Below are 26,190 nucleotides of genomic sequence, written 5' to 3'. Positions count from 1 at the left end.
TTTGTAGAATCTCGAGCCGTTGTAGTGTTTTTAAATTCCACCCCCAGATTTTAACCCCATACAGTAGCATCGGGAGGACTTTGCTGATAAATGCTTTTCTGATTGGTGGAACCAACTGGCCGCCTTTTGCATAGAAGAATTTCTCCAAAGCTTTGATGGTTCTACGGGCAGCCAGGATTGACATATTTAGGTGAGCTGACCAGCTAAGCCCATGCTGAAAAGTGATACCCAAATACTTGAATGCTGAACAATATTCAATAGAGTGGCCCTCAAAATTCCTCTCTCTGGGAATGCAAGGGGTAAAGGCCAACACAGAGACCTTCGCAGTGGTCATCGCAAGAGGCTGCGCACAAAGGAAGCACTAAAACCACTTACGTCCGGCCATTATATGTGGCCATATAGCTTCAGCAATAAAGCAAGAACACCTGTAGCACTTTGGAGGTTGCTTTTTATTGCTGTTGCCTCTCTGAAGTTAAACACCAACAGAGGAATAAAACCAATGGTCCTTAAACCATGCTTGTTTTAATACTTGCTGCTACGGTTATTCCCCAGCCAGCTCAAGCAAGCCATTGTCAATGTTGAGCTAGACTTGAGAATGGCTAAACTTTGTTGTAGACTAGAAAGGTGCAATGTCCAGGATACCTGAGGTGTGGATAGTGACATTATATACCGTATTTTCTGCTCTATAAGACTCACTTTTTCCCTCCTGAAAAGTAAGGGGAAATGTGTGTGCGTCTTATGGAGCGAATGCAGGCTGCGCAGCTATCCCAGAAGCCAGAACAGCAAGAGGGATTGCTGCTTTCACTGTGCAGCAATCCCTCTTGCTGTTCTGGCTTCTGAGATTCAGAATATTATTTTTTCTTGTTTTCCTCCTCCAAAAACTTGGTGCGTCTTGTGGTCTGGTGCGTCTTATAGAGCGAAAAATACAGTAGCTTTGTCACAAGGTGGCACTATTGAACTGGGTGGAGTCGGAAGTTTTCTGTTGCTGTTCTGTCTTACTTAAGAGAGAGAGACAATCACCATCATCATAAAATCTTTATTACGGTCATAGACCAGCACAAGTAGGGTGGGGGTACAATCATTTAGAATATGTAGAACGTTTTGGAAAGCTAAAAAGTATTTAAACAGAAGGTATATCTAAAGGACTACAAGAATCTAAAAGAAACTAAAAGAATCTAAAAGAAGGGTTAGGAGCTTTAAACAGATGTGGAAGAACATAAAAGATTAGTATATAAAAGACTATAAAGGTAAAGGTAAAGGGACCCCTGACCATTAGGTCCAGTTGTGGCCGACTCTGGGGTTGCAGCGCTCATCTTGCTTTATTGGCCGAAGGAGCCAGCGTACAGCTTCCGGGTCATGTGGCCAGCATGACTAAGCCGCTTCTGGCAAACCAGAGCAGCGCACAGAAACGCCGTTTACCTTCCTGCTGGAGCAGTACCTATTTATCTACTTGCACTTTGACATGCTTTCGAACTGCTAGGTTGGCAGGAGCAGGGACCAAGCAATGGGAGCTCACCCCGTCGCGGGGATTCGAACCACCAACCTTCTGATTGTCAAGTCCTAGGCTCTGTGGTTTAACCCACAGCGCCACCCGTGTCCCTTATAAAAGACTATAACTCCCTACTAAACATCTTACAAGACAATAATTGAAACTGACAAGGAGACAAATAGAAGAAGATGCTTTCACCCGGTATGGTTCCCCTTTATCACATACACAGCCCAACCAGAAAATGACAAAAATCCACTAGCAACATACAAATCTATACAGTGGTGCCCCGCAAGACGAATGCCTCACAAGACGAAAAACTCGCTAGACGAAAGAGTTTTCCGTTTTTTGAGGTGCTTTGCAAGACGAATTTCCCTATGGGCGTGCGAGTTTGTTTCCTTTTTCTTAAAGCCGATAAGCCGCTAATAGCCGTGCTTCGCAAGACGAAAAAACTGCAAGATGAAGAGACTCGCGGAACGGATTGATTTCGTCTTGCGAGGCACCACTGTATGGCTAACCTGATCCAAAACACCCACACACCCCACTCACACATGAAAACAAATTTCACCACAGCCAATCAAGGACAACCAACCACCCCCTTGGCCACCCCCTACCTCTCTCACCACCAAAGGAAAACAAGCAAATAGTAAAGAGAACCCACACAACAGATGCTGACACAAAACACTGTACATACACTAAGTAGAATAGAAGCATTGCCCCCCGACCCCACCCCACTCACCATTCCCCTCTCTACCTCTTTCCCCCTTTTTCTTCATAATGTGACACTAATGTCTCAACAAATGAAACTGATCAGCAGAAAATGTAACTTGAAGAAGAGACATTGCACATGATTTTGTAAACCAAGAAATCTTTAATAAAAATATATTTTAAAAAATAAAATGCGATAATTATCAATTTAGAGAGCACTCTGATGTGAGTGTTCATTAAATCATTAATGAGTGTTCATTAAATGACACAGGTCATTATCTGACGAATTTAAAACCACTCTGTTGGTCTGTCTCTGCACAAAAGGCCAGTTTCCTAATAGTTATAACAGGACTGGCCAATCCCCAAGCTTTGTACTGTCTCCCAATAGCCGGATATGACATCACACACCCCTTCTGTGCCTGACCCCTAACAGTTCTTCAGTGGGCTAGGTGCCAACTACACCTTATAAGGGTCTCAGTTCAAGCTCTGTCATCTCCGATGCTTTTATGCTTTTATTTAATTAAAATATTTACATCTTGCCGGACAAAGCCCCAAAGCATGTGACAATCAGAAAACATTAACACACAATGAACCTTTTTTAAGGGCACAGATCACTGGAAAAGTGAAGCTATAAAAAGTCCACACCCTCATATTCAGAAGTCATGACTGCAACTGATGTTCTTGGAAGCTTTCCTGATAGCCACGGGGCGAAATAGCCTCCCCTGGAAGTGTGTTGCCTAGCAACTGGAGGCAGAGAGCACAGGCTGGTTCCATCCCTGTAGATTAGTGTACCTGGACAGGTAGACAGTCTGCAGCTTCCATCTCTCCTCATAGTTGTAGTGGCTGATGAAGGCACTGTGGCGAGGAAGATGTAAAACGCCTGCTCTGGAGGCCTTAACTGCTCCTGCTTTTGCTGCTCTTACGATGGCCACCTTTGCTGAAAAACTCCTCCATGTGCCACATTTACAGTGTGCTCAGGCATGTGAAGGACACCTTCCCATCAGATGTCAAAGAGATAAATAATTATGTGACCTTCTGAAGACACCTGAAGGCAGCCCTGTATCAAGACGCTTTTAATGTGTGGTGTTCTGTTGTGTTGTTCCTGTTGTTGTGTTTCTGTACGTTATGTTGGAAGCCACCCAGAGCGGCTCTGGCAACTCAGTCAGATGGACAGAGTACAAATATAAATCATTATTATTATTATTATTATTATTATTATTATTTGTTATTATTATTCATTGTTATTATTGCCTTCCTGCATTCTTACATTTGCTTGTGTAGTGCTGATCCCAAGCACTTTTTCCCCAGACACAAAAGGTCCGAATGCCAGAACCGCCTCTCCTGCCCATTTTTAACAATTTATCCAAGCTGCAGCTGGAAGTTACAAAAGAGACGGAGCAGTTTCTTTGCGGGTCTTTCTCTCTCCTTTCCCTGATAACGCATCAGAACACCATGGATGATGTCTTAGAATCCTATTTATGGTACTAAATTTACAAAATTTGCAAAGACATGCTAAAGAGGAGGAGGGAGATCCTTTTGACAAAATAAGCTGTAAACGGGCATTTATATCCAGCTGGGGCCAGGCTGATCTTCCCTTCTGGTGGTCATGTGCTTCTGTTTCGTGGTGGCAGAGCCCAGAGTGGCTCCCAGGTTTCCTGGCAGCTGGAACTCTTGGTTTATTTGTTTTTTCTGGCTGGGAGGTCTTGGTCCTTCGGTTCTGCAGCCCTGGGGCAACCGGGGTTGCTTCCACGTTGAGACATAGTTTGCAAACGTGCCACTGAGATCTCGGGAGCAGGTCACTGGCAACGGGGTTGTTGGTTTTGTAACCAGATGTTCCCTGGGATACAAACTGGATTTTGCATGCCAACAACGCCATGCGGATACTGCAGAAAAAACTTGTGTGCATGAGGAGCACTGGTCGCCTATCTGGAAGTGCCTTAGGTGGAGAGCAGCTTCTGGCGATGTGATATCAAAAGAATAAAGGGCAGTCATTGCTTCAGATCAGGTCTACACAACTGGTAGCCCTCTTTAGGCTAAACCCACCCTCACCTCCCCTTCCCTGTATTTGTAGTTCTAGCAGACAGCAAATGCATCACAATCACCAGCCCTCTCACTGCTACAGATGCTCGTGGGATGTATTTCAAGCATCGGGGCACTTTGGTCCATCCATCCCTGTATCTTCCTCAACCCAACTTGTATCAAGCCAGCCAACAGACAGATGACACTTCTGGTGACTCATGGGAAGTTAAGTATATTTTGGCTCAGCAGATGTGCACATTGGCTTGCGTTCTGGCACTTGTAGATTGATTGAGGCATGCTCGGTCCAGTCACTTAGTCTAAGCCTCTTCCTCCCTGCCAGATACAGCCTTGGGTCCTTTTTATCAGCCTAAAACACATTTATCCTTAATGCACCTTGTTTCAATAGAATGGCTCCAGGCAGCGTTTTGCTGCAGAGGCGGCAAAGAGGGACAGCTGATCTTGTTCAGTCTTGAGTCTTCGGGGAAATCTCTTTCTCTGCTTGGCGAATAAGAGATGAGGTGGTCAAAATTACTGTCCTATCCAGGACGGAAGATTAATACCTCAATCTAGGAGAAAAAAGGAAAAGGAAATTAAGCCGAACTTGTTTCTGTGTTGCCAAGAAAGACTTCCGCAAGCTACTGAGAAAGGGATGGTTGAGATCCTGTGAACAATACAGTGAACAAAGTCCCTTTTATGAGCTGGACTGAAGTGCAGTGGCAAAACTACATTTTGGGGGGCACTGAAGCTTGAACTGATATGGGGAGCCCTTCACCACCAGCAACAAGGGACTCAGCTATACAGCTGCAAATAAAAGGTTTTAAATGTGTTGTAAAGGCCATTATACAAATGTGACACTAGAGGGCGATAGTGAGCTATGCCAAATTCAATATATATATTTTTAAAAATTAAAAAGCATTTTCACAACGTTTTTTATATGTGTCTAGATTCCACCAAGGTCTGGGGAACCACTGCTATCTTCTTAATGGGGTTGTTCCACGACATACCACCACGCACGCACACAAAAAAGCTACATCATTTCAGATTTTGATTAAAATTGCTGCACTGGATTATCTCACATGTCAAAGCCACTGACGTGAATACAAATTTCCTATGCCTTATAGTTTTCAAGTTATGGAGGGGGAGTGAAAATTAGAAAAAATTAGGGAAATATTATATGCAGGCATGATGCATTTTTAAATCAATTTTTAAAAGCAATGTGAACTAAAGTTGCTTTTGGGTCCCCTCCAGCCAGGAAAAAAACACTCAAGCAAGGTGTGAAGCAAAGCTTGGGTTGCCATATTTCATAAAGTGAGCTTTGCTAGTTTTGCCCCAAAGTTGTTGAGCTTTTTCTGCAAAATCTCAAAAAAAAGTTTTTGAGCTATTTTTAAGGAAATTCGCCAAAAACTAGACTTCTGACATGGGTTGCAGTACATCCAGAATTTCCCAGACAATTCAGTGGTTTACACCTGGACACTGTTGCCAACAGCCGAATTCTGCCTATGTCTGGGAAATTCCAGACATATGGCAACCCTAAGCAAAGCAGATGAAAGGTCTTACCTGGGGAAGAGTCTGTAGGGCCACGTAAAAGTGGCTTGTAGGGCTGCAATTTGCCTCCAGGTCTAAGCTGATAAAAGAGCATGAGAACATCTAGAAGTCACCCACAGAAGCCAAATATTACCAGCATCCCCTCTGCTGCCACCAAACTGTACATTAGCTCCAAATGGCAAATGCAGAACCAAGGAAGAGTGATGGGTGCCCCGGTTGCAGAACTTCTGGGGTGCTGCAGGGGGTTCTGCAACTATGGCATCTGTTATGTATTTTTAAAAAAATAATTTTTATTAACTGGCCAATCAGATCAAATTAAATCACATCATATAAATTCCGAATTACAAAGCCAAATTTTAAATTTTGTTGGGGGGACCCATACTTCAAGATCCAAAGGGGAATTCTGATCATCTTCTTGCTGCTGCGTTAATGTCCAAATCAGTCCAAATCAGTCCAGACAGAGTTCATAGTTCTATCCCATCTTATCTTGCTGTTTACACTTCACATCTTGTTCATATATTTTCTTTTTTTTCTTTATGATCTCTTCTGATAGTCTCCTTAAGCCGATAAACACCAATAGTAATAATAATCCTGTGTGAATTTTCCGTTCTTCCAATCCTCAAATCAAGATGGTTTCCATATATCATCTTCTTCATAGATAACATCGCTCCTTCCATCATAATCTTGCAAAACTGTTGCTCTTAAGTCCCACTGAGGAGTTTAATCCACAATATATAAACAACTTTTTTTCTCTCTTTCTCCTCCCAGACTCAAGACCTCTGACAGTGCTTCCCAATATGGCGACGGCATTTTTAACTGCGTCATTCCAAAGCTCTTATACCTTCCACGCTCTTCTTAAAACATGCTTTGGTTCGAAGGTTTTTCTCCACACAGCCTTAAATCCACAGCTTAAGTCCTTAAAACAACATTTCTGACTCATAAGGGGAGGGGATTCTTGTTTAATCACATAAGAAAAGAAAGTTTTTCCCCCCTCCCCCCTCAGTCATTTGCTGTACCGTGTCTTGGCGTATCTTCTCATGATTTATTCTTGTCTTGTTTTATCAGAGATCTCTTCTGTTAGCAGTCTTTACTCCCCCTTCTTCCTTGAAGTATGTGCAATTCGCCTCATCCAAATTGTTTCTTTTGAAGTTCTTGCAGTTAGTGGTGCGAATCAGGGACGGCGTCCAGGAGTGCCGAAATCCCACAGGAGGGCTTTGTGCCTAGTGCTCCCATCCCCACAAATTCGGGGGTGGTATAGGGCACAGCAGGCAAGGGCTGTCCCCCCCACCATCCTGGGGGGGAGGTTAAGGAGGCTAATTACCCCCATCATAGCCTCCAAATTACCTCGTGTGGGTTGGAGAGATGTTATTGCCAGCCATCTTCCGATGCGCCCCCTAGTGGCCCCCCGGCATCTGTTATGTATTGAGTTGAATAGGATCCAAAATGCAGCAGTCTGATTGGTCCTAGAACAGTAGGATTCAGAATGCAGCAGTCTGATTGGTCCTAGAACAATAGGATTCAGAATGCAGCAGTCTGATTGGTCCACAGGAGCCACCCAATCCAGCTCCAGGTGGAAGTGAATCCGCAACCTGATTGGCCTACAGGAGAATTAGGAATTAGCCAATCACGTAGGGCCCATTGTATAAATAATGTATATAAAGCAGACATTCTGGGGGAACTTCCATTCCTCCTCACCACTATGAGCTGAATAAAGAGCATGAAATCCACTCTTGACTCCGAGTATATTTCAACATCTAACAGAAGGTGAGAGGCGAGGGACAGCAGATTAGGTGTCGCACAGGCCACTGCTGAAATTTTAGATGCCAAGGTCTGCCACTGCAAACACATGCAACACAGCTAGTCTGTGACTGCTTTGGACTGTGATTCACAGCTGCCTTGCAAGAGCCGCCTATCATGGATCAAAACTGCTGATGCATTGGAAGCTGGAGCCCCATCTGAATGGCAGAATCTTCAAACCCCTGATTCCTATTCCTCGTAGGAGAAGGCAGCTGTATTGCAGTGAGAAGCACCTTTCATGGGGTTGTGAAGGTGGCATCAGCAGTCCCACATGTGTACATGCGTACATTCTTTGTACCTGCGAACACAAATAGCCCAGATGCACACTCGTGCAATTATTCACAGGTAACTAACCTGGGAGTAGTGATGTATGGAAGTGAGAGCTGGACCATAAAGAAGGCTGATGGCCGAAGAATTGATGCTTTTGAATTATGGTGCTGGAGGAGACTCTTGAGAGTCCCATGGACTGCAAGAAGATCAAACCTCTCCATTCTGAAGGAAATCAGCCCTGAGTGCTCACTGGAAGGACAGATCCTGAAGCTGAGGCACCAATACTTTGGCCACCTCATGAGAAGAGAAGACTCCCTGGAAAAGACCCTGATGTTGGGAAAGATGGCAGGCACAAGGAGAAGGGGACGACAGAGGACGAGATGGTTGGATAGTGTTCTTGAAGCTACCAGCATGAGTTTGACCAAGCTGCAGGAGGCAGTGGAAGACAGGAGTGCCTGGCGTGCTCTGATCCAGGGGGTCACGATGAGTCGGACACAACTAAACAACAACAACAACAACTAACTTTCAGTGAGCATGCTGTCTGTGAACCTGCACGGACAATAGCAGAGCTGTCCAAATAGGCAAGTATACAGTCTTCCATGCAAACACTTGCATAAGCTTAGAGGCAGCTTGTTTGTGTGTTCCATGTAACAAATGAGCAAGCCTTGCATTATCTCTCTCCGAGATAAGCCTGATGCTAGATAACACACTGCTGTGAAAGAAGAGTAGAGATATTACTGTTCTTTCGATTGCAAAATTGAATTATTGCCTCGGGCATTATGCTGGAGGTTCTCCTGCTTCCATATAATCTCTGGAGATGGAGATATCCATTATTGATACTCTAGGCGTGGGTTGCATTAAATTTTTCATGACAGCTAATTTCAATAGCACCTTTCATTGCGCAGTATACTCTCAACCCACCAGGGTCCTCTCTCTGCTTCCCTTTCTCATGTCTCAAGGCTGACAGATGGATAGCGGCTTGCAGCTTGCCTCGCAAGAGCCGGGTGTCGAGCTAGTGAAGAATGGCCGCCTCCATCTTGCCTCAATTTCTCAGCAATGGGGAACCAAGCTATTTTTTACCTTCTGTCATGCCAAGTGCCCTCCTTCTGTATAATGTATTGACAAAGGATGGCAATCCCGTTCTTTTTCCCAAGGTGACAGAATTGTAGAGGACATAATGATGCAACTGCGTTTGGCTAAAGCTGTGTACGTTTCCTTCGGAGCGAGTCCCACTGAACTCAGTGGGACTTTTCCCAAATAAATGTGCATTGGGCTGGGCTGTGAGAGATCTGGGGACCATCACAAGAGGGTTCTGCAGGATGAATCCCTGATAGCAGGACAGAGGTGAGGAGAGGGAAACCTGCAGTCTTTACATTTTATTTTATTTTTAAAAAAATAATTTTTATTGGGTTTTTACATTTTATAACAACAAACACACACACAAAGACAAGAACACACAAACACACAAATACAATTACATACCCTAATTTTCTTTACCCACTTTCATTGACTTCCCCCCACCCCCTCCTCTTACATCTCAGTTCCAAAATTAATTCAGCAAGTTCTTACCTAACCTCTTAAAGATATTCATATTGTTTTTAAAAATTAAATTCTTTTTGTTTATCTATATTCAACTTCCAATTCTCTTATAATCATTAATTTTTTTTTTTTTTAAGGTCGATCTAACTTCCCCTCCACAAATTTTCCCTTTATTATATTAATTATAGGTCACATTGACCAAGTAAAACAAAACATAACATTTTATAGTTCTATTCTCTCCCCCCCCCTGCCCCGGTTTCTGTCCCTTCCCAGACAAATGTCCAAAAAAAAACAAACAAAAAATAGTTCTTAGCCCGGATTCCTCACGTCCGAGGCGTCTGATTCTCTGTCAATCCCTCTCTGCCAACTATGTTGGTAGTTCTCTTTGTTGGTCCTAAGACCCCGAAGGAGTTCAGTCAGAGTCACATCATATTTTCTTTCATCCAGAATGTTAAAGAGTGTTTGCTGCGAAAGACCGTCTAGTTTTCCATACTCAAGAGGAAAGTCCCAATCATGTTGCTTTATTCTTTTTAGTTTTAATATTCCAAGTACTCCAGGGACTTCTCTCTTCTTCTTTCTCATCTTTCGCAGGTTTGTAATCCAAAGGTCTTCTTGCTCATACTCTAACAATGCAGATTCCTGGTTGATATTTTCCACTTGTAGTGTCTGAACTCCTTCTTTCTTCTCTGTCAATTCCAAAGGCATCTCTTCCTGCTGAGCTGCAGAGTTTTTATCATGCGTCTCCTTTGTGCATTCAGCAGAGTTGTTTGTTTCAGAATTCAAGGTCATAAAAACTTTACTCAGAGCCATACTCTGCTCCTGCAGGATTCCCACGAGAAAGAACATTTTTTCTATCTCCGCCAGTAATTTTCCCTCTGCAGCCATTGTAATGTCACTAATTCCCCCTAGGGGGCTTTCAGTTATTTAGTAGTCCTTTTCCAATAATCTGTTACTTTGTTATTATCAATACTTTGTTTCCCATCGCCTCAGTCCAAATGTATCAGCTTTAATTCCAAGAGTTGTTAAATAACAAAATTCTTTACTTTGTCCGCCCGTTTGACAGCTTCTTTGACAGCTGTCAAACTCCTTTCACTTCTTCCTCCGGCACCCAAATAGGACACTCCCGGGTTTTTGGGGGGGATTACACACAAAGTTCCAAAATTCCCTTTCTCTCCAGCACAAAATCTTCTTCTATCAAATTTGTGAAAAACTTTTAAATCATCAAAACAGTATTCATTCCGCCTTAATTCTCCGTTCCTTGCTTTAAATCGTCTATAAGTAGAGGGGGTGCGGACTTCCCTTTAACACATCCCCCGATCGTGCCGAATTCACAGGATAAAATTTTTAAAGTCCAAATTCCACTACTCACGGGTCCTTTGTTGTCCAGTCCGAATTTTGGGAAGAAAGTCAGCGCTCTCCGGCCATGGCTTGCGGCTTCACTCCACTGAGGTAGCGGTCTACTCTCAGCACCACGCCACTCTCCGTACCCTCTCCGCAGCCTTTAAAAAGGCTCTTCGTGGGTCGGGGAGGGCGCTTAAGGTGCCCACCGAGTCACCAAGTCCGCAGGCTTCCGCACCTGCGGTTTCTAAGGGTCCCCGTGTCGCCGGCACGGCAAGACCCGTCCTCAGTAGAGCCGATTCCCTCCGGAGCTCAGAGGGAATCCGCCATTAGCCGTTCGCGCTAACCCGGAAGTCCCAGTCTTTACATTTTAGGCTGACTTGTAAATCCCTCCTCGTTCCAATGAATTGGGCGCAGAAAATAAACTGACAATCAGTGCAGCTGTTTTAACGTGGGAGTTACCTGAAACTTGTTTTGATGAATTGGAAGAACCGCGAAAATATTCCATTGATAATATGGACAGATTAGCTACATACGAACCAATTGCATGTCGACGCAAAATAAGAATGGATAAATATGAAGAAATCTGGAACGAATATTTAAGCAATAAGGCGGATAGTGGTGGGAAGTAGGGAGAGGTGGGAAAATATTGTTTAAAAAGGTGTAGTCGTAGGTATATCAGTGTATTCAAATTTGAATTGTCAAATTGTGTTATTGTTATTATGTTTTTTGTTGTATGTGTCTTTTGCGGTTGATGTTTGTATCGAAAAAATGATTAAACAAATTTACCCTTGAACACTTTTAAGGGGGGGGGAGTTACCTGAGTTCTAAATGGATCCCCCAGCCAGTAAATCTGCATTTTGGACCCACCTGAAGTCTCCAAATCATCTTCAAGAGGAGCCCCACAAAAAGCATGTTGGGACCATTCAGTCTGGAGGTTACCAGAACATCATAGTGCTGAGCTCTTCAGCTGTAGCACAGACCCACTCAACCCAGATGATGGCACACCCTGATTTGCCTGTAATGCTTCCCCTTTAGCATATCTGGAGTCAGAGGCTCCAGTCTTCCAAAACTGGAGGGGCCTGGCGTGCTTTGCGCATGTGTGATGCCACACACAAAAGGCTCGTCTCCCAACACCGCACAGGCCACTGCAGTCTTCCACAACATCATAGAATCATAGAATCATAGAATCATAGAGTTGGAAGAGACCACAAGGGCCATCGAGTCCAACCCCCTGCCAAGCAGGAAACACCATCAGAGCACTCCTGACATATGGTTGTCAAGCCTCTGCTTAAAGACCTCCAAAGAAGGAGACTCCACCACACTCCTTGGCAGAAAATTCCACTGTCGAACAGCTCTCACATCGTTTCTTTGGATGAGGCCGAGCGCTCTGGCGGAGCCGGGTACTGAAGCTGTGCTGTGCGTCACAGAGAAAATAATGATTTTTGCTTGCTCTTTTGCTTCTGCTTTCTGATGCCTTAATGTTTCCATTACTGTGCTTAATAAGGATGTGGCACACTGCACTAAGTGCACCATTGGTTTACTTTAAATGTGCCCATAAATCGTTGCATTCCTGAAACTGTTCACCCCTTTCTTTGGGGGGTCACTCATTGAGAGAAAAAGGGGAGGCCGCTGGCTTGCGACTGCCTGTGTCTCTCTTGCTTTGGCAGCCTGCTGTTCACAATTCCCTGCGCACTGGCGATCTTTCGCCTGCAGCAAGGATGGAATTTGGCATTTGCTAGGGGTTTCTGGAGTGAGGCTGAGGTTTCCAACCAAAAGAAGCCTTCTATGGGAGTAAACAAATTGAAAGAACAAACAGCCAGGGACCACACATATGGTTAATGACAACATCTTGCAATTGGAAATGGCAGATGCTGCTGTTGAAAGAATGGCCTACAGGAAGAGTCGCAAGCTGTTTTTGTGGAAGGCTTGTGGCTCTGTACTGGAGCACACACTTTGTATGCAAAAGGTCCCAGATTCAGCTCCTGGCATCTCTGAGTTGGACTGGGAAAGGCTGAAGCTTCAGGGAGCCACTGCTAGTCAGATGAGCTAATGGCCGCGATAGAAGGGCGCTTCCTGTGTTGCTTCGGTTTTGACTTTTGTGCCACAGTAGGTACAAACATGTGCTGTGATGAAGACAGAGAAATCTATTCTCACTATATTGCATCAGAGAGACTGTGAGCACCCTGTTTTCACGTTTTCCACCTGCAATTTGTTGTCTCTTCACCTACAAGTCCAGCTCGTGTGTCCCCAGTGATTCTTCCCCTGCTGAACCATCCTAATCAATTTCCATAATTTATCCACAGTCCCAGTGCCAATGGGATTTCTCAGTGGTGGAACTTGGGCTCTCATATTTTAATTGCGGCTCTTAGGGTTGCCATATTTCAAAAAATAAAAACCAGGACACCCTGAATTACCGTATTTTTCACCCTATAGGACGCACTTTTTCCCCTCCAAAAATGAAGGGGAAATGTGTGTGCGTCCGATGGGGCGAATGCAGGCTTTCGCTGAAGCCTGGAGAGCGAGAGGGGTCGGTGCGCACCGACCCCTCTCGCTCTCCAGGCTTCAGGAAGCTCTGTGCAACCCTTGGGAGACCGGCGCAACTTCGCGCCGGTCTCCCGAGGGTTGCGCAGAGCTGCCTGCATTTTGAAGCCTGGGGCGCGCTGAAGAGCGCGCCCGGGCTTCGCGCAGCTTTCCACAAGCCTGGGGAGACCGGCGCGACTTCCCGCCGGGCTCCCTAGGCTTACGGATAGCAGGCTGTTCTCGGGGCTGGGGTCGGGGGAAGCTCGGGCTTCCCCCGCGCCAGCCCCATGCCTGGGGGGGAAATAATTTTTTTTCTTTATTCCCCCCCCCCCCAAAAAAAACTAGGTGCATCCTATGGGGCGAAAAATACAGTAGGTTTTTTAAAAAGTTTTTTTTTTAAGGGTTTTTTTTGGGGGGGGAACCACCAAAATTGTTGATTTTTTGTTTGACTTGCCTAAGATCCAGGACAAAGCGCCGCCTTTCGGAAATTCCCTCCGGACGTCAATTCCACCTTTTAAATCCATAATGTCCAGAAAAATCCAGGTGTATGGCAGCCCTACTTCCATTCTAAATAATAGTTGTGGCATCCCTTGTGCTCCCCTAAATCCGCCTCTGGACAAACCTTGGCCCCTGGCCTTTTGTCAGTTTCCCCTGCATAGGTTAAGGGGAGAGGTCCCTACCGAGGCATAATGGTAGTGAATAATGCTAAAGGCTGGCTCTATGCCTTCAACCCAACACAGTTACCCCAAGCTAGCTGTTTGGCAGTCAGAGCTATATGAAAAAAGGGCTTTGTTTGCCTTCTGCCCTGTTGTTAACTGTGCAAACAAACAGTTATCTTATTTACAATGGAAATGCTGCACCTTTACTTACTAGGGGGAAAGGCTATGTTAATAACCTATTCTGGGATTTCAGTACTATGTTTGGAAGTAGTCCAGCCTTTTCCGATGTAGGTCTCCTCTTCTCACTGACTTCCTCCTTTCTCTTTTATTTTATTTTTTAAAAAGAATAAGCCCAAAGGTTTTAATGATAGTGAAGACAAAATCCAAATGCTGGTAGTTCTCCTTAAGCTAGACCAAGATATGCAACCAGACCTATCCGTTGAAGATCAGGCCAGAGCTATGGTCCCCCATGGATCACTTGAACATTGTTGAGGGTCTTAGCAGACCGTTTTATGGCTCTTCTGCTGGTAGTGGCAATTATTTTAAAAAACTGTGCTTAGATACTGTATGATTTTTCAATTCAATTTCCATTGCTTCTCTTTGAATTCCATAGAAAAAACATCACAGAAATAGAAGAGACAACAAAAACACAATTCAAAATCAATATGAATGTTTAATGTGATGGATGTGCTTCTTGTTCTTGTCTTTCTGGCTGCTACTCCTGTCCAATTCCTCCTCCTGTCGCTTCCGGTCCACCCTGCTCACCTTCCAGGTGGACCATTAGCTTCTTAGAATTAAACAGCTTCTGTGTAGCTGCTGCTCCTGCTGTTCTTCATGGATGTGCTGTGGACTACCCGAGTGAAGTTCATGGACCACTGGTGATCCATGAGCCAGTTTGGGAACCCCTGGTCTACAGCTGGAGCTTCTCATCCGCTTGTATTTGGTCTGTTAATTATAGGTCCACTCTGCTCCATGGACTAAGGGCAGGTTACTACAGTAAATTTGTAACAGGTGCCTGACAATTAACTTCTGCACAGCAAGGGACATACCTCAGGGTCTGCAAAGTTTTCCACATTTTACAGTTGCCATCTGGAGAACATTCTCTAACATCTATCTATACTTGGCATAGGCAAACTCGGCCCTCCAGATGTTTTGAGACTACAACTCCCATCATCCCTGACCACTAGTTCTGTTAGGGATGATGGGAGTTGTAGTCCCAAAACATCGGAGGGTCGAGTTTGCCTATGCCTGAACTATACTTACTGTGTAGTTGTGTTTACAAAAATAAAAACATTTCTAGGGAGTACCTGGTCACGGATGCAAAGGAAGGTCAAAGTATGGATTTCCCAAGGACAGAAGCAGGAATACTAATACTAATGGTAATATTAGCCACTCTGGGCAGCTTCCAACAAAATATTAAAAACACAATAAAACCTCAACCATAAAAATCTTCCCTGAACAGGGCTGCCTTCAGATGTCTTATAAAAGTCAAATAGTTGTTTATCTCTTTGACCTTTTATGGGAGGACGTTCCGCAGGGTGGGCGCCACTACCAAGAAGGCCCTCTGCCTGGTTCCCTGTAACCTCACTTCTCACAGTGGGGGAACAACCAGAAGGCCCTTGGTGCTGGATCTCAGTGTCCATGCTGAATGATGGGAGTGGAGACGCTTCTTCAGGTATACAGGGCCAAGGCCATTTAGGGCTTTAAAGGTCAGCACCAACACTTTGAATTGTGCTCAGAAACATACTGGGAGCCAGTGTTATATGGTCCCAGCGGCCGTTCCGAGTCACCAGTCTAGCTGTTATATTCTGGAATAGTTGTAGTTTCCGAGTCCCCTTCAAAGGTAGCCCCACGTAGAACGCATTTCCGTAGTCCAAGAGGGAGATAGCCAGCGCATGTACCACTCTGGCGAGACAGTGCGCAAGCGGGTGGGGTCTCAGCCAGCATATCAAATGTCCCTGGACACAGAACCTGTGTCTCCCTGGACAGCTGTGAATCCAATATGACACCGCAGGTTGCACAGCTGGTCCTTCAGTGGTACAGTTAATCCATTCAGGACCAGGAAAAGTACACTAAAGGGGAGGGGTAAGAAGCATCTCTTTAGGACCACCAGAATTCCTAGTGCCTAGTGTCCAAACAACTCATTTATCCATCAGACTCCTGAGGTCACTTGTTGGATGAAAACACTGCAAGGTGGAAGCAGCCAGGCTGACTCACCTCAAATAAATTGATAAGAAGAGGTACGGTACCTAAACATTTTGCTTCGTAACTTTCTTTTTAGGAGTACAAGACACTCTAACGTAAACAGAAAGGGGGCCTTTCTGGCTGTGGGTGCAGTACATCAGGAACTGCTGCTCCAGCTTCTCATCTGCCCTAGTCCTAACCACAGGCTTAGCCTAAAGGGCAGAAGGAGAGGGGGCACAAAAGTTAGACTATTAGGATAGCAGAAAGAACAGGTCACCTGAAGCTGATTAGAACTTTTAATTGATAGGCAGTTGTATTTTCAACTGGGAGAGGAGTCTGTTGAATGGAACTTTCTTATACATATTGTTATAAAACATTCACCTCCTCCATGGAAGCCACAGGTGGGACATGGGGCTGGACATAGAGCCAGGAGCCAGGAGTGCCCCAAGAAGCAGGTCCTGAGGGGCAGGAAGCAGACGTCGCTATGTTTACTACGAAGATTGCTGCATTCCCTGCTAGCTAGTCTGCTACCGCCAGGAGTGTGTCACCTGTGTTGAAATAAAACTCAGTTTATTGGAAGACACAAGATTTACCCACCCGGGAAGAATGGCAGATGAAGTTGATGGACTATATGGAATTGGCGGAAATGACTGGCAGAATCCGAGACCAGGGAGAAGAGTTGGTGGAAGAAGATTGGAAACAAATTAAAGATTATTTTCAGAAATATTGTAAAATTAATGAGCTATAGAAAAATGGTGGAATGAAGTTATATGGCTTTGGCAGAAATGTTATAAGGAACTAGGTACAGATAGATTGTTAATGTATTAAAGGGAAAAAAATAAGGTTAGAATATGTTAAGATTAATTACAGGACAGAAAACAGATGAAGATGGAAAGGAATTGCTGAAACAGTTAATTGAAGTGGAATACAAAAAGGGAGGCGTGAGGAAGTCAATGAAACAAGTGAATGAAAGTTAAGATTGAAAATATTGGAAGTGTTTTTAATTGTTTTTGTTTTGTTTTGTTAATTCAATGTTTCATGTAGTGTTTTTGTTTTTGTATTTTATTATATTGTCATGTTTAATTCTTTTTCTTTCTTTTTGTAATCTTTAAACTCTTAATAAATATTATTATTTTTTAAAAAAAATGAAATAAAACTCAGTTGCCCGTCTTGCCAGCTTCTTTGCACAGAATATGGGGGGATGGCCAGCCTGTCTCCTCTCAGGCAGCAAAAAGTCCCTGCACAGAGTTATCCTGATGTGGCTATCCTCTTGCAGTGGAAATTTAAGTTTCTTCCTACAGGGGAGGCTTGATTGGTTAATTAGTACTGCTACTAGAGGGGGAAGCAGAGTTTACAAATAAGGAAACCTGGACCCATTTCAGGACGGCTGGTGAATGATTTATAAATCTACAAATAAGGAAGTGGCTGAGAAAAGGAGACAGGAGAATAAGCAAGCTCTTTGATCCACAGAAAATCACAAGCCCTTCCAAGGGTCTGATATGATAGTTAAGAGTCTGGCTCTCCCCATTTATGTGAATATGAAGTTAGTGTGTTGATTAAAAAAAGGAGGAATGGAGGCATTTATGGAAGAATGGAAAGGTTAACTGAGGGAGTTGCATGTTATATTTGTGGCAAAATAATAAAACAGTTTGCACAAGGCTGCAGCTGCCCTTTTATTTCTCATTTTTGTTTTGACTTTCAGTTTTCTCCTGCATTTTCTGGTGGTGGGGGAGGGAATAACTATCCAGCCAATGTCTTGGACCTGATTTAAATATACAAGTATTTAGCAGGCATGGTTTTTATTCTTTAAATCTCAGTCATGGCAATGGCGAATAAAATCAGAACTTGGACCATGGCACAGAGGGAGGGCTTTTTAACCATTTCCCCACACACTGCTCTCGCTGCTATTCTATACTTGTTCATCTTGCATTTTAAAGATATGGCAAGAAAGGTTGGAAACCGTATGCGAGATTCCATAAATTCCATATGAATTTAGCTTCCACATTTGACATTAGTGTTGTTCACTTATTTTGTTTTGTGTGCCGGCGACACCTGCCAGTCTTAGTAATATTAATAATATCTACCGAATGACCATTAGTTACGTCACACTTATTCCAATATCTCCAGATAGCACCCATATCGAGATTGCGATAATGTGCACATTTAACTGAATAGGTTAAAAAGCAGATCATCCATCCATTAAAAACTTAATTGATGGGCGGTCATAGTGGCAGTGCCCCCAAGCTAAATAAAACCATGCACAATAACGAGATGAAATGTAATATACATATCTTTTGCACACTGAATGTGACAAAACTTTTGCTTTTCTAAAATGGGAAAGATTGTGTGTGTTCTAACAAAAAGGAACACTAGAGGGCACCAGACATCTCCCTAGAATATCAACATCCCTGTTTCAGGTACGTTTATTTCCTCAATACTGTATTTTGTTTACATAGATCTCTCCACTCACCACTGTGTTTTAAGAAGAGCATTGGTATGGTCTGGGGTGTTTTACCTGGACCCAGAAGAGAAGAGTTCAAATTCCTGCTCATCCATTATTATATACCTGAAGGAGCGTCTCCACCCCCATCGTTCTGCCCGGACTCTGAGGTCCAGCGCCGAGAGCCTTCTGGCGGTTCCCTCATTGCGAGAAGCAAAGCTACAGGGAACCAGGTGGAGGGCCTTCTCGGTAGTGGCGCCCGCCCTGTGGAACGCCCTTCCAGCAGATGTCAAAGCGATAAACAACTACCTGACATTCAGAAGACATCTTAAGGCAGTCCTGTTCAGGGAAGTTTTTAACGTGTGATAATTTTTGGTTTCTATGGAAGCCACCCAGAGTGGCTGGGGAGGCCCAGCCAGATGGGCTGGGTATTAATAATAAATTATTATTATTATTATTATTATTATTATTATTATTATTATTATTATTATTACCATTAGCAAGATACATCTTAGGCTCTTTATGGAACAGAGAAAATGTTGTAAATCTCCCTTAAATGGTTTTGAGGCTAATGTTGGTAGACGACTTTCCCTACTATGCAGATAGGGACAGAATAGGTTCTTACTGGCTGTTGTCAGCAATGACAAGGACCAGGTTTATCCCCCACCTAATTAGTGGTGTCCCAAAATGTATCCCTTTTAGAAGAACATAGAACTGAGGTTCAACCTGAGTTTTGTAGATTCTCCTACCTAGGCAAACACGTCCCATTCATTCTTATGGGATAGTTATAAATCGCTACACTTGAAGATGGGAGAACCTGCAATTGGGAAAAGAGAGTCAGAGAGACCACCTATTTGCAGGTGTTTAATGGGTAGGGGCGCGGGCGGTGCTGTGGTCTAAACCAGTGTTTCCCAACCTTGGGCCTCCAGCTGTTTTTGAACTACAATTCCCATCATCCCTGACCACTGGTCTTGCTAGCTAGGGATGATGGGAGTTGTAGTCCAAAAACAGCTGGAGGCCCAAGGTTGGGAAACACTGGTCTAAACCACTGAGCTAAGGGCTTGCTGATTGGAAGGTCCCAGACAGCGTTTCCATGCACTGCTCTGGTTTCGCCAGAAGCGGCTTAGTCATGCTGGCCACATGACCTGGAAAAACTGTGAGCGGACAAACATCGGCTCCCTTGGCCAGTAAAGCGAGATGAGCGCTGCAACCCGAGTCGTTCATGACTGGACTTAACTGTCAGGGATCCTTTACCTTTTAATGGGTGGCGCTGTGGGTTAAACCACTGAGCCTAGGGCTTGCCAATCAGAAGGTCGGCGGTTCGAATCCCCATGACGGGGTGAGCTCCCGTAGCTCGGTCCCTGCTCCTGCCAACCTAGCAGTTCGAAAGCACGTCAAAGTGCAAGTAGATAAATAGGTACCACTCCGGCAGGAAGGTAAACGGTGTTTCCATGTGCTGCTCTGGTTTGCAAAAAGCTGTTTAGTCATGCTGGCCACATGACCCAGAAGCTGTACGCCGGCTCCCTTGGCCAATAAAGCAAGAGGAGTGCCGCAACCCCAGTTGGTCACGACTGGACCTAATGGTCAGGGGTCCCTTTATCTAGGAGCTGTGCTATTCCACAAGGCAAGGGAAGGTTTGGAAGTTTTTCTTCTTCTAGATGGGCTGCCTTCCCAGTGGATGAGCCCCATCTGCCCCCTACTTCCCTCTACAGCACATGCAGGAAGCACTTTCTTAACCATTGGACTCACTATTGGTGAGCTTGTCTTCACATGAATAGGAAGTCCCTAAGCCACCAAAGGTTTTAGATAACATTGGCCACCCTCACCTGGTTTAGCCAGCCGGCCAGTCATTCCTGCGGCGGGGCTTCTTCTAGGAGCCACAGGTGAGAGCCAAGTGCAGAGCAGGGACAAAAGGTGGACATACCACTCCAGCAGTACAGTGTCCCCCCTGCTAGTTACTACCCCTGCCCTAGCACCCCAACTCTCTGAAGTGCCTGAAAAAACTTGTGTATTCATTAGGCACTGCCCAAATTACTTAGGAAGCCAAAACATCCTTGCCTGACGCCAAAATGAAAGTTGGCACCAGGTAGATTTCCCTTGGGAAAGTGTTTGATAGATGGAGAAGCTACTGCAGGAAAAGCCACCCCCCTTGGAAGTGATATTCAGAGGAGCCTCCCGGTAAAGATCTCAGGCTCTGGGGCAGATTCATATGCAGAAAAGGGACAAGCTGTGGGGGTGATAATGAACTGGCACTCTGCATGTGTCAATCTTCAGAAGACCTAGCATGAAAGTGTAAGAATCACAGAAACGTTGAAGTAGAAAGGGTTTGGTGGCTGCATTCTTTTCGAAATTGCTGGGCTTGATCCTAAGAAGTTACAACTTGCTGCACTCCATAAAAAAAATTTATGCACGGGCCAACACCTATTTCTAATTAAGCAAAACCGGTTATGAGACAATGGTTATAAAATGATTTTTTAAAAAAAATAATTGTATTTTCAGTTTCTACTTTTTTCCCTTGGTCATTTTGTGCATGTGAAATACAAGAATAGATTGGGCACTTTTTCCCCAGAGGGGAAATGGTTCAACCCAGGTTGATTTTTTTAAAACAATCGTTGTAGTGGCTTAAACTGCAAGTTCGTAGTTTGTTATGTAAGAATCCACTTCCTGAGCAGCAAGAGGCCTATTAATATTGTTTTGCATTTCCTGGGGCCGGGCTTCTCAGTTTGTTTATTAGAGGCAAAAAAAGACACAAAACTCTCTATACAAAGCTCTCATATTCTGTTTTTTTAAAAAACCAGAGACTCTGAAATGCAGTGTTGGGGAACAAGGACTTCAGTTCCACTCATCTGTGAACATTAGCCATGCAGTCTGGGGGTCGTGGGTGCAACAGTATTTGGGTCACAGGTACGTTATCACTTGTTTCTTCCCCTTTATACCTTCCAGCAGGAGAGAAGAGCAAATGAAGACAGGTACAGCAGGGAAGCAATGGCACAACCCTTTCTCAAAGCTCAGGAGCTAAAGAAACAGTGGGTAACCTTTTGCATATGTCAACTCAGCCACTTCATGTGATCCACTTGGTTTATTTTATGCCAGTGCTGCTACACTGAGCAATGCCACAATGTGCTGAATAGCTGTGGGGCTGTATTAAAAGATGAGCAAACTGCTGTTCCTGTCGAGTTCAGTTTGTGCTTTGTGTTCACTTTTTTAACAAGACGGTGCCCTTAACCAGTAGAGGGCCCCATCTGTTTGCTTGCATAGGGATGTGCCAAGGAAGTTCTGAAATGCCTTTCCAGCTGCAGTTTCCACATAGCCCTTGAAAAATCAGATTAGAGGCACAAAAGCAAAGCCGAACAATAGGCATTCCTGTCAGCTGCTTCTGTGAACAGGATGTCTTGGGAGCTTGTGTGAGCTGTTTCAAAGTCCTTAGTAAATAGCCAGACACATAGACAGCATTTATTCAGTTTTATTGCAGGAAGGAGAGTGTATTTCTAACATCTTTCATTCCAGTTCTAAGTCTGTTATTATATACTGGCAGGCAATACTTGAAGGCGTAGCAGCGCTAGAGGACAGGGTTCCTATATTTTCATTATTGTCTAGGAGGAATATCATCAGCTCTCAGCTCTTTGGTAGCCTATCGCCAAAACCATTTATTTGTGAAAATACATGGAAACAAAGCTGAAAAACAAAACTTCAGTTTGACTTACCATTTATCACACCGTAAGGCGGCAAGTTTTGTGGTTTTTCTAACTTCCTGTTTACAAAACTCTTCACATTAACTCGTCTGCTAGGAAACCGCTGCAGTGTTCTAGAGGGCAAATGCAGGATTACCCAGGGTGTTAGCCAGACCTTACTGCATAAAATGCGAGTGCTTGCCCTTTCTCATTTATTGATGAACAGTTCGAAAGTCCGTGAATAAAAAGTCTTATTTGCACTATTAAGGGGTTATTCACCTATGCATATATATCACTTGATGACTTGCAGCCGGCTAAGTATGTTGATCGTTAGGTGAGTAAAGCTCTGCCTGGAACTTTCACAGATCCAGGTCATTGCTTGATGTTGGGGTCAAGTTCAGATATGAACCAAGGCTTGGCAAGACTAACACATGTAAATTCCACGCTCTGTCCTGTTTGCCACCATGCCAGAGCAGGCAGGACTGCTTTCTCCCACAGCCTCCAGAAGTGGAACACAGAGAGGCAGAAGTTGGGAGAAGCCAGTTTCACTTTATGTTCAGTCTCGGTCTTCTTCGACTATGCAAGAAAGATGAAGGGGGGGGTCTGTAAGAGATAGAATTTAAAATGGAAAGTTTCTCTGACAAGTTCAGAGAACTCCCTTTGCTGCCTTCAAGAGCTCTGAGAAGTATGGGAGGGTGAGGAAGAGTTAAAAGTCTGCCTTGAGCTCACCCAGCGAGTTGAAAGCTGGACAGGGATTGAAATCCTCCCTCCCTGGTCCAAGGCCAAAACTCTTATCAACTCCCCAACACCAGTGTTTTGAAGTCTAGACATAGTTGAGAAAAACTCCCACCTCATTGTAGTAATTAAATTTAAGCAAAAGATAAGGAAATTGAGATTACTACACCCTTGTCCAGCAGCAAGCACAGCGGTAGCACAAGCCGTGGTTTGCTCTTGCTAAGTCTCAGCTTTTGTTTACAGTATTTGCCTGCTTAGTTGCACAGGAAAAAATATCTTAGCAACAGAAAAATCAACTTGTACCTCCCCGTAGTCTTTTCTTTCTTTCTTCGTTTCTGTATCTTATTGTGATATTGCTCCTCTCGCTTTTAAACTTGTACTTTCTTTAGAATGGCTAGGTGCATTTTAGAGCCGTCAACCACGTAAAGAACTTTGGGCCTGCATTCGTTAACTTGCCTTGTTCTTTTAGCAGGACAACAGCCTCTTCAAGCCTTCTAATATCTGAAGAACTTGCAGCCTGCCTTTCGGAACAAATCACGTGTTCCTCTCCTTCTGCTGCATATAAAAGGAGAATACAGCTTACTCCAGCAGGAGAAAGGGGATGGTTGATTAATGCACCACATATGTCCCAATGTAAGCATGCAGGCAGACGTTTTACCTGCATGTATAGCCATTTTTTTTAATTTTTTGAGATATGGGTTTTCTGGCATATCAAACTTACACAATATAGTTTAATAATAGTAATATGTGTCACGCCTGCCCCCCACCCACCCATGAAGGGGCACCCTCACCAAAGTAGCAGGCAATATAGTGTTAGATGGCACCCAGAAAAACACAAGAACCCACCCCACACAATTCACTTCAGTATGCCCACAGTTGAGGCCCCCCCCATACTGTTCAGAGCAGAGAAATCCACATTAAATTGGGGGAGGGGTGAAGGCTGCCAGTTGGATGAGGACATCATGTTGACGACGCAAAAAAACATGCACACATGGGATGCAATGAAACCAATTTAAACTGCTGTGTGTACAGTTTTGACAGCCAGTTGCCCAAGGTCACCAGTTGGGCTTGAAGAAGAGAGATTTGAACCTGGTATTCAAATCTAAAAGCTGCCACTGAAAAGAGCAACAAAACCTGAGGCTACTTTAGTTAATACACGGGCATCTAGAATGTAGCTTAGGGCTGAAGAAATCCTCCTTTTACCAGAAATGAAATCCACATTGTTCTACTTTCAACTCTGCTAAGACAGCTGTAATAGAGAAGATGAAAGAGGGAGATGTTTAATTTCGCCCCGTCCCATTGAAAGCGCAGAAGGACAAGTGTAGCTTTGCAACCACACTGATTGAGGTGAAAAGGCAATGTGCACCTCTTATGTTTCTTCTACCTCCAGCCATTAGGGTGAGGGGGAAATTGCAGCCCTTTAGAAAAAGGGGGGGGGCAGATGCTTTTGTCTGGCTGCAAACACTACATTGGCAAATTTTCTTCATCACGGTTTCCCCTCCGGTGAAGTTGTGTGAGTGGCACAGCTAGAGAAGGGTAAGAAGCTGTGACAGAAGGCTGCCCGTCACTCAGCCTATGTACTGAAAAGGCTCCAAAGATGTAACAGGAAGCACAGCAATCTTGAAACTAGGCTGCCACCTAATTATTTCCTGATGGCGGGAGGGGGAGAACATCTCTCAAAAGGAAATCCCCTCCTCAACCCCTGCTGCTAACATTCCTCTATGCCAAACAAGATTTCCATCTCTATGAACCCAGTATCAGTTTCAGCAAAGCCAACAAAGGAGTCTCAATCACATCACCACTGCCCCCAATATCTGTAATGAAACTCCAGTTCTAAAGCAGATACAGGGGCTTCCTGTTTGTTCCCAGACCCAATCCAAGGTGCTCATCGTTTTGTGTAAAGCCCTAAACAACTCAAGTCTTCTTAGTCCTCCTGGTAGTACCACCACCTTCACAGAAGGGAGAAGTAAAAAAACACACACATTTAAATAGGATACATGTCCATGCTCCCAATTGTCAATTATGGATGGAAATAAAGCAAAGACATAAATATAGCTAGTTACAAAAGTATTACCAAATATATTCTAGGACACAACCATACACATGCTTCCTAGAGCAGCCGCCATGGTGGTGGGAGCAGCATGAAGGGAGGGTGGACAAGGGGAGAAAGTGATTCCCTTCTCTCCTGCCCTTGGAGGGGGGCAGGAATGCAACCTCCACACCAATTGGGGGTTGCCTGTATACCAAGATATTGTTCCATCAGTATTCATGGTGCTTTGACACATAAAAGGGGAAATGTTCCTGCCCAAGGCCCTTGCAATCTCAAGTTTAATCTTTTTTGGGGAGGAGGCAGAGGAGAGGAAGGATGTAGAGGCAAAGCAAGAGCAGAACGAACACGCAATTGTTAGTTCCATGTGCTTAGGCTTGACTGTAATAGGGCAGAGGAACTGGGCTGTTGAATCAAAGGCTTTGTGGAAAAGATAGGCTTTGAAAGTAGCAAGCGAGATGGAATTGCACAGGTATTCCAGAAGGCAGTGCCAAGCTCACATGGAAGAGAACTCTTCCAACCAGGTGTAAATGTTTGTCACAAGAATGTCCAGAAGGAAAACACAAGTAGGGACAAAACTAGCAAGTCATTTAGTGTTCTGCACTCGGGGGCATTTCTACAAGTTGGAACTAGTGGATGATATGGGAGAGGCTCATGTTTTCTTCACACTTTGTAATGGTAGGGCCTATTCACCATACACACCCTGCAACTGCAGGCAATTCAAACTTAGGTTGATGTAGCAAAATGAATCTGTTGAAATCTTGCATTTTTGCACACTGATTAAGGAGGTGCAGAATAGAAGTACACTGTTTATTTACAGTGGTTCACATAAGCCAGGCAGCTACCGATTCCCCCCCCCCATGCAATCTCTAACATATAGTGGTGCAGTTAGGTAATTTTAGATTCTGAAATTAAATATGTTAAGGAAAAAGCAAGTGAGTTCAACTTTTCTCCATTATCTATCCTTGAAAGCCCATTGTTCTTGTGAGCAGAACTCCAATTTTGTTTCATTCCACCTTATCTCCACCATAAATATAAAGGTAAAGGTACCCCTGACGGTTAGGTCCAGTCACAGACGACTCTGGGGTTGTGGCACTCATCTCGCTCTATAGGCTGAGGGAGCCGGCGTTTGTCTGCACACAGCTTCCAGGTCATGTGGCCAGCATGACTAAGCCGCTTCTGGTGAGCCAGAGCAGCGCATGGAAATGCCGTTCACAGAAACCAAAACA

The 26,190-nt window shown here is 44.3% G+C and overlaps 1 long non-coding RNA gene across 1 annotated transcript; it reads left to right on the top strand.

The window, feature by feature from the left end:
• The first annotated feature begins 17,973 nt into the window (after positions 1–17,973).
• On the top strand, positions 17,974–21,673 carry LOC309351501. Its single transcript, XR_014160869.1, has 2 exons — positions 17,974–18,485; positions 21,452–21,673. It is a non-coding gene; the product is annotated as an uncharacterized lncRNA (long non-coding RNA).
• The last annotated feature ends 4,517 nt before the right edge of the window (positions 21,674–26,190 follow it).

This window comes from Podarcis erhardii (assembly GCF_964252035.2).
Source record: "Podarcis erhardii genome assembly, chromosome: 10".
Classification (NCBI taxonomy): Eukaryota; Metazoa; Chordata; class Lepidosauria; order Squamata; family Lacertidae; genus Podarcis; species Podarcis erhardii.
This window is presented reverse-complemented; position numbering and strand designations above follow the sequence as displayed.